At 43.8% G+C, this 12,653-nt stretch overlaps 1 protein-coding gene across 15 annotated transcripts in view; it reads right to left on the bottom strand.

Moving 5' to 3' along the window:
- CACNB2 (calcium voltage-gated channel auxiliary subunit beta 2) overlaps window positions 1-12,653 on the bottom strand; it is a 510,382-nt gene that overhangs the window by 214,562 nt on the left and 283,167 nt on the right.

Here is a 12,653-nt window from a genome sequence, read left to right as displayed (position 1 = left end):
GATTATTAATTTGAAAGGCAGAGGTAAAAAGACATAGCAGGAGAGAGAGAGACAGGGAGAGATCCACCTTCCACCCACTGGTTCACTCCTGAAATGACCGCAAAGGCCAGAGTTGGGCCAATCTGAAGTCAGGAGTCAGGAGCTTTTTCCAAGTCTCCCATGTGGGTGCAGGGGCACAAAGACGTGGGCCATCCTCTGCTGCTTTCCCAGGCACATTAGCAGGGAGCTGGATCTAAAGCCCAGCAGCCAGGACTTGAACAGCGCCCACACAGGATGCTGGTGTCACAGTTAACAGCTTTACCTGCTACACCGCAGCGCCAGCCGCTACCCCAAACTGTGTGAACCCAAGGACCTCAAACCTCTGAAATGTTACCCTGATCACAATGCTCTGTTTTCCCTTGCCTCCTCCATCTCTCACAATAAACCTCCACTTTGCCTTTCCCATGATCCTCAATGCCGCAAATATTTTTGGCCTAGTCAACTCCTCCAGGCGTCACTTGTTTCTCTCCCTGGCCCACTTCCCAAGCTCCAGAATTTCAACAACTCTGCTTTCTTTAGCAACTCGGAAGCCCTCGCTCTTTAACCACCTTTTGCTCCTACCTACTATCTGCAAAGAAATTTTGAGACATTTCTCCAGGATTACTGTGAATTTCTGAAGAATTTCAATAATACTACTTTATCCAATTTCACTATGACTCCCTGCAGTTATTTTACAACAGCCCTTTCCTTCTTCTCCCTCTCCTCTCTCACGCTGCCCTCCTCACCGTCTATGACCTGATCTCTACTCCAATGAGACTGATGCAAATTAAAATGGAATTTACTCAAAACTTGTGTCATTAATCACCCCCGATACATTCTTTACAGATCCATCTATGTGTTCTGTTTCCCTCTACATTCTTAATTTTTGCAAACCTTAGGCCTCTGTATTTCATCTTCTCCTCTCCTACTTCCTCCACAAGTTTGCTTTTCTGTCTACAAACAGGCCTGCATCTTCCAGCTCACTTCCTGTGAGTTGTGGCTCCACTTCTGTCCTCTGGAAGGAGCCTGTATTCCACCCACATGCTCCTTATAACTCATTGCCTTTGGGCTTGGCTTTCATCAACCCCTTGAAATCCTCTTCCAGGGTCACAATTAAATGCTTTTACTGAAGTCAATTTCAACCGAATGGATACCCCTTCACTGCCTCTCAAAATCCTCTGCAGGCTTATGTCAGTTACCCAGCAGGGTCCTGTTTCCTCCCTCACTTTCATTTGCAGCCTCTTAACGTGACAATCCCTCCGGATTCCCTCAATCTTTCCTCCCACTGCACCAGAGGTCACCAATGACAACCAGGAGCACATTCTGGCTTCCAGATGGGTTCAGTCTGGCCTATGGTACTGAGGTTTCTAGTTTTTTTTGATGGCAACCCATGCAAATTAGGAGAGTTCACAGAAAACCTGTGCTTCCATAACTCACAGCAACGATGGAATAAAGCTAAGAGAAAGTAGAATGGCACACACCTATAAATGGCCATCCGATGACAATGTACTAATGACAGGCTGGCTCCTATACTGCAGGAACCAAAAGTTATGTTCCCTGAAGGTCTTGGGACTTCATGCTGAGATAGGACTGAATGAATTCTACCAGTATTCTATTCTCACCTTTGTCACCCCCCGTCTTCACCTGCACTGTTATTTATTTTATTTGATATTATTCCCCAATCTCATTTCAAAAAGGATTTGATTCAGAGTCCTTTAGTTACCGTCCCTCCGGATGCTGGACTTAGCTAATAACAGCTGAACTATGAAACAACTGGGATAATGAAACAACAGATGAAGTTTCAGTCACATGACATTAATTGCCCAGGAGGTAGATGACATTTGTATAATCCAGATGTTTTCCTTATTCTTAATTGTAGAGGTGATAAACTTCCCATGGGGAAAAATGCAAGAAAAAAGGCAAAGGTAGAAAGAAGAATCTGCATCACTGAGTTATTTTAATTCATTCCTCTTTTTATTTCCTTGTCTCAGACACAAGGATACACTTTTGGCAATTATTAATCACAAACTTCTTTCTTTCCAAGTTGACATTTCAATTTCCATTATATCTTACTCCAAGAATAATGCATACATCTTTGTGCAGAGGAAATAAAAAGTGAGAGTGAAAAGTACAGCATGACCTACAAGCAAAAGGACTATCTCTGTATTAATTAAGAAAGAGATTTTTTCTTGATTTTATTCAACTGCATTGAAATGTTGCCCCATGTACCGTAATTTTAAACTCCTAATAGCACTGAGCTAACATTTTTGAAAGATTTACTCTTGTTTTGAAAAATGAAATCCATACAGAACACAGGGAGAATGAAACGTCTGTGCAATGGCAGCATAAATCAAGGTTGTTAGCTGCATTTGATTTCTTGCCTTGGTGCCTTCCTAGCTCATTAAGCCTGGTTGCCAGGCAACCAGGGCAGCTTTGCTGAATATAGATATTAACAGGTTTAGGTTGCGCTGAAAAAAAAAATGGAGTGAAAATGAGCACAGACTTATCCTTCACCTGGTAATCTGGGGAAACAAGCAATCTTTTTAATTTAATATCTGAAAACAAATGTATTTAATGTATTTTATTATATTCTCTAACTCTCAGATGAGGTAAGAGTCGTTCATTCTCCAGCTGAAGGTAACAGAGTTGGACATTGTGTACCGAGAATACCATGTCCACTGCCACCATGACTTGCAATTCTGTGATTAAAAACATTGGCAGCTTTACCAGAAACTGAACTGGTATCAATCTCATTTTAATAAAATAACAGTTACAACGCTGAATAGTGCAAGACTCTCTCACTCCAACAATTCTATTTGCAGTTCTCTGCCTCCCAAAGGGCAGGTGTGATGCATCCTCAATGAACATACTAGAAAGCTGACTTCACAAAGGTAAGTAACCGCAGCTACCACTTGTTGAGGGCAGGGCTGGGACTTGTACCCAGACAGCCGTTTCAACAGGCTTGCTTCTCATGCATTTTTCTGTGATTATTGAGAAAATAGCAGAAAATGAAGACCCTCAGCTGAGCTGTCACAGATTCTAAGCCTTCAGTCGTGGCTTTTAGCAAGGAAGTAGCTGTGACATTCATAACACATGGCACTGAGATGTTCTTTTTCTTCCTCTAACATTTGTCACATCTTTGCCTTCCGGTCTGCCCTCCTGCACAGCCTTAAGGGAAAAGAGGGAAAAAAACAAAATCAATAAGCACACTGTCTCTTCCTCTCTCTCTCCCCCTCTTTGAGGGCAATGCCAGCGACCAACAGGTTTTTAACTCAACCTCCTTCACTTTAAGTCCCACCATGAGACCAAGGACCCTAGAGAGACCCCCACAAAGAGCTTAAAGGACACTTCTTGGTGAGATGAATCTATGAGACAGCTCCAGAGAGAGAGAAGGCAGTCTCTGATCAGCCCAGGCTGCACAAGGCTTCACACTGCCTGCAAGCCCAGAAAAGTCTACCTCACACCTGTCATTCACAATTTAAAAATACATGCTCATGTTTTTACTGTCTGCACCTTGCTTATCTACAAGCAGGTAAGAAGATGGCCCAGCAACAAAGTCCCCACCACACCACTCACGCTGCGGCAATTTGGGCTCCAGAGAATGTTAGGCTAGACCTCAAAGTCCATGGAGAACCTTTTATTGTCAAATGAGTGATTGCACATTCTGATTTCTCTGTGTCAAGGCGGGATGCCTGATGGAGGACATTTTGAGCAATCCATTACAAGGCTGTTTCTTCCTTCTACACTCCTCATGTGGGGACCATTTTACTGCCTGCCTTTCTTAGGAGTATGCCAACTCAAACAGACTGGATGACCTGGGTTATCTCTGTGGGTCTCAGGAGACGGGGGGTCATCTCCTTCCCATGTATCAGGAGAGGCTTAGGGGATTCACCTGCAGAGCCTGACCCTGGCAGAATGGATGCCAGAACCCGGCTATTCATTTGTGTGCTTTCCTGCTCGCCACCAAACAGACCACAGTTAGCTCACGCCACTCTCCTGGCTAAACTCGGGAAGGTAATGCTGCTCTGAGATTTCAGAATTGAGAACTGGAGACCGTGCCAAGATAAAAATACTGAACTTCTGTGGTGACAAGACTATTGATATTGCTGGCATTCTTGGATACACGAATCCTCTTTTATGAAAGGAGTGGGGGTGTGGTCTCAACATTGAACATTTTCATATCACTTTCTTTTTTTTTTTTGGTAAAATGCAAGTTAAAATAATGTTCTTTTCTCACTGGCTTCTCACTTTTTGGAAATTATGATTGGTCCTTAGGAAGCCCCACCTTTCTTCCCCAAAATATTCTTTAAATTTTTGTAAAGATTTATTGGCTTGAATGTCAGACAGAGAGAGAGAGAGAGAGAGAGAGAGAGAGAGAGAGATCATCCTCTGGTTCACTCCCCACATGGCTGCAATGGACAGGGCTGGACCAGGTGGAAACCAGGTGCTTCATCCCTCTTGTCAGTGGCAGAGATGCAAACACTTGGGCCATTCTCCACTGCTTTCCCCAGGCCATTAGAAGTGGAGCAGCCAGGACATGAACTGGCGCCCATATGTGATACCTGTTTCACAGATGACAGCTCCATCCACTATGCCACCTCTGTTAAATTTTTTCATACAAGTTATTGCATTGTTGATTTTGCTTGCATTTCTAATACCTTGAACTACATAATACATTGTAATATGTTCTTCTAGTTCCAGTAGCAAAAGTATCAATTTAGCTTACACGAGGACTTCATGCATATACAAGGTGAAGGTAATTCCATTCTTCTCTTTTGTTTCCCATGCCCTTTACCAGTGAAACTTATTTTCGATCTTGGCTTAGAAGAGGCAGCAGCAACTAAATTTCAGGGTTATAGGAGTGAAACTGTTACCCAAGCAATATGAGTGGAGGCACAGAAATGAGAATGCACAACATATTCCAAAAGGTAGGGATTCTATCCATGGAGCAGGTGAGCAATGGGGTTGCAAACGTACACTGAGACTGGGCTGTGGCCAATGTCGAAGGTCAGGCTAGGAAATCTAGATTAGCACTAGAGGTGATTTTAAGTAGCATGAGTAGACAAAATCCTACTGCTTGTGGCATTTCTTATCTTCCATACACGTATTCCTTGCATTCTTATAATTTAATTCTAACAGCCATGAGCAAGGCGAGTAGAATGACCCTTATTTTGCAGGCAAAAAAGTGATCCTTAAAGGGATGAATTAATTTACCCCAAGTCACAATGTTGATGGTCCCCTGCTTAAGGACGGGGCACTGGTAGGTGTAGCCACATTCCTTTCCTCCACTGAATGACACAGTACTAATAGCACAGCTCTTTCTATGGAAAGCTCATACCTTCCCAACTCCTACTTCCACCCTCTCTTTTCCATCTTTTTTTTTTTTTAATTTTTATTTATTTGACAGGCAGAGTTATAGACAGTGGGAGAGAGAGAGAGACAGAGAGAAAGGTCTTCTGTTGGTTCACTCCCCAAATGGCCTCTGTGGCCAGCGCTGGGCTGATCCAAAGGCAGGAGCCAGGTGCTTCCTCCTGGTCTCCCATGAGGGTGCTGAGGCCCAAGCACTTGGGCCATCCTCCACTGCCCTCCCAGACCACAGCAGAGAGCTGCCTGGAAGAAGAGCAACTGGGACAGAATCCGGCACCCCAACTGGGACTAGAACCCGGGGTGCTGGCACCGCAGGCAGAGGATTAGCCAAGTGAACCACAGTGCTAGCCCCTCCTTTCCATCTTTTGACAGGCAGAGTGGACAGTGAGAGAGAGAGACAGAGAGAAAGGTCTTCCTTTTTGCCGTTGGTTCACCCTCCAATGGCTGCCGCGGCCGGCGCACCGCGCTGATCCGATGGTAGGAGCCAGGAGCCAGGTGCTTTTCCTGGTCTCCCATGGGGTGCAGGGCCCAAGCACTTGGGCCATCCTCCACTGCACTCCCTGGCCACAGCAGAGAGCTGGCCTGGAAGAGGGGCAACCGGGACAGAATCCAGCGCCCCAACCGGGACTAGAACCCGGTGTGCCGGCGCCGCTAGGCGGAGGATTAGCCTAGTGAGCCGCGGCGCCGGCCCCTCCTTTCCATCTTAATCATCCATTCATACCCTCATAACACACTGAGAGTGACGGTGGAGCTGTCCAAATCACAACACTTTTGAGAATGGAGATACTACTAATAATTGTTGTGGGGCAAGAGGCATAATATGGTGACTGCTGGTCATCCCAGTTCTAATGGATCCCTATGGAAGGGATCTTACTTGATAACTTAATTATCTAATGGAATTGTTCCAACATTTCCTCCAAAGGTAGCATCCCCGACCTTGTCTGTCTCTCAGGGCTCACAGGGTCCTCCACAGCCCATCCAGCAGCTTTCTCAGGGTAGAAGCGATGACCCCACCCTTCTTACTCTGTTTTGCCCCTGACCTATGAACAGCTGCCACACCTGTCCTGGTGAGGCAGTGGAGGCACAGGGATGTAGTGTGTCTGCTGACACAGTTGGTCAGGGGAGCTAATGCCCACTAGGGCTGTCACTCTCATCAGCCTACACCAAGGCTGCGGGGGTGGGAAGAAAATCCCCAAGCTGGGCATGGACCCAGGTCCCTAGGAACAGGCTGTGATCTGGTTAACACATTGCAAATTGCGTCACCTCTGGATTTAGCAATAAGTCACCATTAGTGCTCCTAGTCCCAGACCTTAATAGCCTCAAATGGGACAGCTAGATGGACTACGATCATACAGCAACACTGTGTCACACTGGATGATTTTCGTCACTGTGTCACTAAGACACAGTTATTCCATGACCAGATTTTAAATGATGCCTTCTCTGCACTAGTTTGGGTGCTCTCATTTTACCTCCATTCAAATAAAGAAAGCTATACTAGTGACTTGAGGAGTAGTTACTGATTTCCTTGTCCTTTATCATCAACACTGCACTGGCCTTCAACACGTGATCTATAGACTTGGGAACACCCGGCAGGACGGTTTTCCTCAAGGAGAACAAGTTTGCACCCCACTGAGAAGCACAGAGGGACAGGGCACCCTAACTACAGATTAACCTTCCCCTCCCCCTCAGACACAAGAACCGGATATGCCACTCCAACAAAGTGGAAGGCAGAAATTCCACCAGTTGAAAGCTCTTCTAGTCCAAGGCCTGTGCTGAAAGCCCCGGGAAAGAAGGCAGAGGAACAAACGGCTCAGCCGCCTCTGGCCCTGGAGGCCTTGCTCATCTCTGCAGCAAACTCACTGGGGCTGGGAACTGTTCATTCAGCTACAAATGACAAGCAGCTTAAATGATTTTTATCTGCTTGGAAACTGACAAAATATGGACTTGTATAAATTTACTGAACAGAATGTTGGGAATGGGTTGGAAGGGACAAAGTTGGGAAGTCAGCAATTAGCACAGAAGTGGCCAGGGTGCCAAGGCCAGGACACCACACAGTGGACCCCCGAACTGGTTCTAGCAGTGGGATGGGAAAACAAACATGACAAAAGGCACAGACTGGATTTCAACAAATTCCTTGTATGTGCTGGCACTACAAAAAAACATTTTACACACGTTATTCGAAAGCACTCCTACAGGAAGAGTTTCGCTATCCTCATTTTACCAACGAATAAACTAAAACCCAGATGTTAAATAAGTCGTTCAAGGTCACACAGCTGGTGGCAGAATGAGGATTTAAACCCAGAATCTGTCTCCAAAGAACCTAAGAGGGCACTGCAAAAAGTTCAAGGAAAAGTGGAGCAGATAATATGCATTTTCCACAAACGTTTCCAAGAACCCTCATATTTTGCCAGTGTAGTAGACTGTCAACAATACTTTCAACTCTGGTCTAGGAGAGAATGGCACCAAAATCAAAAATAGGAAAGAGGAAAAGGAGGGGAAAAGGGTTAGTTCAGAGACAGGAAATGACTTTTGTTTTTAAATGTCTAAGCTTGAATTCTGATTACTTTTAAAAGTATGCATTTCAGTACCAAATATAATTAATAGTGCAGACTGCATACAAGCACACGTCTTAATGCTTTATGACTGGCTTTGTAAAGCATATCATATTTATACTCAGCAGGGCCACCTGCAGGGAGCACACAGGTTTCTAAGCTTACCCATAGAGTGAGTATATTTAGAAAAGGTGTTTACTGAAGGAAAGAAAATATCTCCCTGCGTGAAGACTTTATATATATATATATATATATATAAAGGATTTATTTATTTATTTGAAAGGCATAGTTACAGAGGCAGAGGGAGAGAGAGATCTACCCGCTGGTTCACTCCCCAGATGGCCACAAGCAGATCGGAAGTGGAGCAGCCGGGACTTGAACCAGTGCCCATATGGGATGCCAGCACTGCAAGTGGCAGCTTTACATGCTATGCCAACAGTGCCAGCCCCGATGAAGACTCTTAGTGACTGTGAGCACAAGTAAATAACTTATCCGCATTACCAGGCCTACTATGATTTCCTGTCAATTGTGGTTGAAGCTGGAAAAAAAAAAAACCTACATAAATGTTTGAAAAAAGTTTGGCTAACCTTCTAATGAATTGCAACAAGGGAAGAGTGAAGAGTAAACAGAGAAGTATTTCTGATGACAGTCTCATACATGCAGATAAAGAAAAACAACTGGATATTTTCTGACACTGTTATTCTGAACGATCAGTAATCTAGATGTTTCCGTGAAATACGCAACATCCAAGGACTCCAACAAAAGGCAGCCTCTGTTAACAAAGTCATCACATAAAGCCCTTCAGTATGAAAGACAGACACAGTGATCAGAGAGAGTTAAAAAAAAATACACCCCATCCCCAAGATAGTGACTCTTGACAATCTGAGAAACATGGACATAGAAATGATGAAATATACAACGGAAGTTCAAGGAAAACGGAATTCAAAGATAAACTTATCTTGGTGCAAAGCAATTTTAGAACGCATGCACAGAATTTTCAAAACATATATGAATTCAAGTGACCTAGGACAGGAGATGGATTCCTGTCTCTGGAGGACATTGTTTCCAATTCAGGAATAAGCCAGTGTCACATCCAAGATGCAGTGTTTGTCACGTTAGTCTCTGAGCTAATTTCTAGCAACACTTCTTTTATAAAACAACATGTGCATACTTCAGCTCTAGGCTAGGAAAATCTCTATAAAAAAAGGAAATCAGGGGCCGGCATTGTGGATAGCAGATAACACTGCCACCTGTCATACTGACATATGGGCATTGGCTAACTGCCAAGAGTTTAGGTCTCTGCCACCCGCGTGGGAGACCCAGATGAAGCTTCTGGCTTTGGCTCGGCCCAGTGCTGGTTGTTGTGGCCATCTGGAGGGTGAACCAGCAGATGAAAATCTGTAACTCTTTCAAAAAAACAAAAACAAAATCACAACCAAACCTCTTTCCATAACAAAAAGGAATCAAATCACCAAGCTCTGTGTCAAGACTGGTGCTATAGTGCAGCAGGTTAAACCACATCCCACGTGGGCGCTAGTTCAAGTTCCAGCTGCTCCACTTCCAAACCAGCTCCCTGCTAGTGCACCTGGGAAAGCAGCAGAGGATGGCCCACGTTCTTGGGCCCCCCGCCACCAATGTGGGAGACCTGGATGAAGCTCCTGGATTTGGCCTGGCCCAGCCCCAGCTGACGTGGCCACTTGGGGAGTCAATCAGCAGATGGAAGATCAATCTCTATCTCTCCCTCTCTTTCTGTAACTGAGTTTTGAATAAAATATATTTTTAAAAAATTGTTTTAAAAAGATTTAATCCTTAGCTCTCTTTGTTACATGAATGTCTAGCTCATTTTCATTCTTGACAGCTTTTCATTTTCTTAAAAAATTTATATTAGTTTCTTTACATGCATAATAAATAATGAGGGGCTGGTGCTGTGGTACAGCAGGTTAAGGCCCTGACCTGAAGTGCTGGCATTCCATATGGGCGCCGGTTGTAGTCCCGGCTGCTCCTCTTCTGATCCAGCTCTCTGCTGTGGCCTGGGATAGTGGTGGAGGATGGCCCAAGTCCTTGGGCCTCCACACCCATGTGGGAGACCTGGAAGAGGCTCCTGGCTCCTGGCTTTGGACTGGTTCAGCTCTGGCCATTGCGGCCATCTGAGGAGTGAACCAGCGGATGGAAGATCTCTCTGTCTCTACCTCTCTCTGTAACTCTTTCAAATAAATAAATGTTTTTTAAAAAATAATGAAATATTATATTATATATAGAACCACATTTTCTGTAGTATCAAAGTTTCATGTGATTGAGTTCAGCTCTTGAGAATTAAAATATTAGTACAGAGTTTGTACAGTGTAAAAATCCTTTTTGGCGTCTGTTATTTTAGTTTTTCCAGGGCAAAGTGACTTTAACAAATGTCCAGTAGTCCACAAGAGGGTTGGCAAGGTGGCACAGTGGATTAAGCGGCAGCTTGCTATGCCAGCATCCCATATGAGCACTGGTTCAAGTTCCAGCTGCTCCACTTCTGATTCAGCTCTCTGCTAATGCACCCAAGAAAGCAGTGAAAGATGGTCTGAGTGATCAGTCCCTGCTACCCATGTGGGAGGCAAGTTGAATTCCTGGAGCCTGGCTTTGGCTTGGCCCAACCGTGGCGGCCATTTTGGTAGTGAACCAGCAGATAGAAGCATGCACTAACTCTACCTTTCAAGTAAATAAATCTTTTAAAAAAATAGACTTCTGGAAGGGTTTTTTTTTTTTAATAACCAGAAAATACATGGAGATTCTACAATCAGATTTGTGTTGCATACTTCACTATCCCTAACAAAGTATAAATTTTTATTGAACTATTTTTTAATATTATCTTTAACATTTACGATACTTTCATATTAAAAATTTCTTCTAATTTCTTTTAATCCTCAAACACTAATGCTTGTAAAATGCTCACTTGTAAAACTACCTCAATAGCCTTAAAAATAAACAGCAAACTTCCACAGCCAATTGTGAATCACCAATGTGTCATGATGTTCGGTTCGTGGAAGAGGCACCTGTTCTGCTCCTCTTTCCTACCATCTAAATCTGATGTGGCAAGTGCGAGTGTATGCTGTTTTATTATGCCTCTACACACTGCATTAGAAGCTTGAATAGAGGGATTTGGGTCTTAGAATCTCAGTGAACCAACTGAAGATATAAAAGTACATAAAAATAAGCCCAAGAAGACTCAGACTGTCCCTACAGGAGTCACACTGGCCTCTTGTTATTTCCACAGTCCATTTGCACCTGAGAATTTCCTTCGCTGGAAATGCTGGATTCCTACAGGAATGCTGGATTTCCCCAGGGCTCACTGACTTCATTCCGCGCTCCTCTCATATAGGTTTTACTAATCAATGTGCAACACAACACCCCTCTCATCCCCGGCACGTCCTAACCCCTTCCCTGTTTGATTTTACTCACCATCTATGTATTCGCTTTTTCCCTAACTAGAATGAAGGTTCCATAAGGGATTTTCAAGTATTTTATTCACTGATGTTTTCTCAATGCCTAGAATATCAATAAATATGTGCTAAGGGACAGGTCTTCAGCACAGTGGTTAAGACATCACTTGTGATGCCTGAATCCCATATCATAGTGCCTGGGTTCAAGTCCTGGCTCTGCCTCTGACTTCAGTTTCCTGTAAATGTGCACCTAGGAGGCAGTAGATGATGGCTCAAGTACTTGGGTACCAGCTACCCACATGGGAGATCCTGATTGTGTTCCTGGCATCTGGTTCCTGCCTGGCCCAGCCCTGGCTGTTGCTGGCATTTGGGGAATGAGCCAGCAAAGGGAAGATCTCTGTCTCTCTTCTTTCAAATAAAAACAAACAGGTATTTTTAAAAAGTTGTTGACTGCTGAATGCTTATCCCGGAAGGCCTGCTGCTAATTCTCACTATGCCTCAGATAAATAGGAAGTTGCTGTCATTTTTGTCATTTTACAGACACAAAAGCTGTCAGACATAGTTTAACTAGTTGCCTAGATACTACATGGAAGATGCAATCTCACTGTGAGATTGTGTGTGCATCAAGGTGTGTTCAGCATGATGGGGGCGGGGGGAGCAAAGCATATTTAAGGAATGTGCTACAAGGACCAAGAATGAAGAGATTTAGATTCACTCTCACCACTGTGAGGTTTATTATGTGGATAAAGGGATGTGATGACTCATTCTACTCTTGAACAGAAGTCTAAATGAATGTTCAAATGGAAACTAGCCAAGGGCAAAGACAGGAATACCAGGTACATTTCAATCTACACAGCCAAAGAACTCTGAAATGTCACTCAATACCTAAAACAGCCATGACTGATGAAAATCAAAGTATGGTTGGCATTTGCAAGTATCTCATTGTGCCTTCTACTGAAAAACAAAAAGAATTTCATAATACTCATTAATTACTGGTTCATTGCATAATCAGCACACATCAACAAAATTACCACATCCCTTGTAATGCAACAGTAATTGAACACATACAATTTAACTTTTCATAAACCCTAGTACAGAGACACTTGAAGTAAACATTTGCATTGAAGTAGTTTGACTTTAAGAGTTTCTAAATTTTTAGCCAACAACCTGAACTTTTCAAGAAACTGTAGCATAACTGAGTCTGAAGTGAATCCAACGCAATGATATTCTGAGTTTATAAACTGCTTTAAGTGTCACTCTCAGGCCAGAATGTCCCCTCCCCCCTACTAAATAGGTA

This window comes from Oryctolagus cuniculus, chromosome 13, assembly GCF_964237555.1.
Source record: "Oryctolagus cuniculus chromosome 13, mOryCun1.1, whole genome shotgun sequence".
Classification (NCBI taxonomy): domain Eukaryota; kingdom Metazoa; phylum Chordata; class Mammalia; order Lagomorpha; family Leporidae; genus Oryctolagus; species Oryctolagus cuniculus.
This window is presented reverse-complemented; position numbering and strand designations above follow the sequence as displayed.